Source organism: Propithecus coquereli, unplaced genomic scaffold (genome assembly GCF_000956105.1).
Source record: "Propithecus coquereli isolate 6110/MARCELLA unplaced genomic scaffold, Pcoq_1.0 Scaffold98, whole genome shotgun sequence".
Lineage (NCBI taxonomy): Eukaryota > Metazoa > Chordata > Mammalia > Primates > Indriidae > Propithecus > Propithecus coquereli.
Genome location: NW_012156173.1, coordinates 2,424,253 through 2,424,570, shown reverse-complemented (window position 1 = coordinate 2,424,570; position 318 = coordinate 2,424,253). Strand labels below are relative to the sequence as shown.

The following is a 318-nucleotide window of genomic DNA, read 5'->3' as shown; positions in this document are numbered from 1 at the left end:
TCCAGAAAAACCCTGTGCATCATCATTTTTGTCCTTGTCATTGGAGTTGTGGTTATCGGTCTCATCATATGGGGAGTGCATGGCTAAGATTATAAGGGAGCACACTATTGCACTACATTATCTAAATTATGTGGGAAGATTCCTGTAATTATGGGGGTTTTTTAATTATTATTTCAAAACTATTGTGAAAAGGATGGTTCCCATACTTTGTTATTTTTATTGAGGGGGGGTTCCTTTGGATTAAATCTGATATTTTCTAATAATGAAAGTTTTTCTAAATGTTGCTGATAACAACTTTCATGCTTTTCAATTTAGTAA

General features: G+C 33.3%; 1 protein-coding gene across 1 annotated transcript in view; it reads left to right on the top strand.

The window, feature by feature from the left end:
* STX7 (syntaxin 7) overlaps nucleotides 1-318 on the top strand; it is a 50,860-nt gene that overhangs the window by 40,912 nt on the left and 9,630 nt on the right. The gene's annotated exons all lie outside the window — the stretch shown is intronic.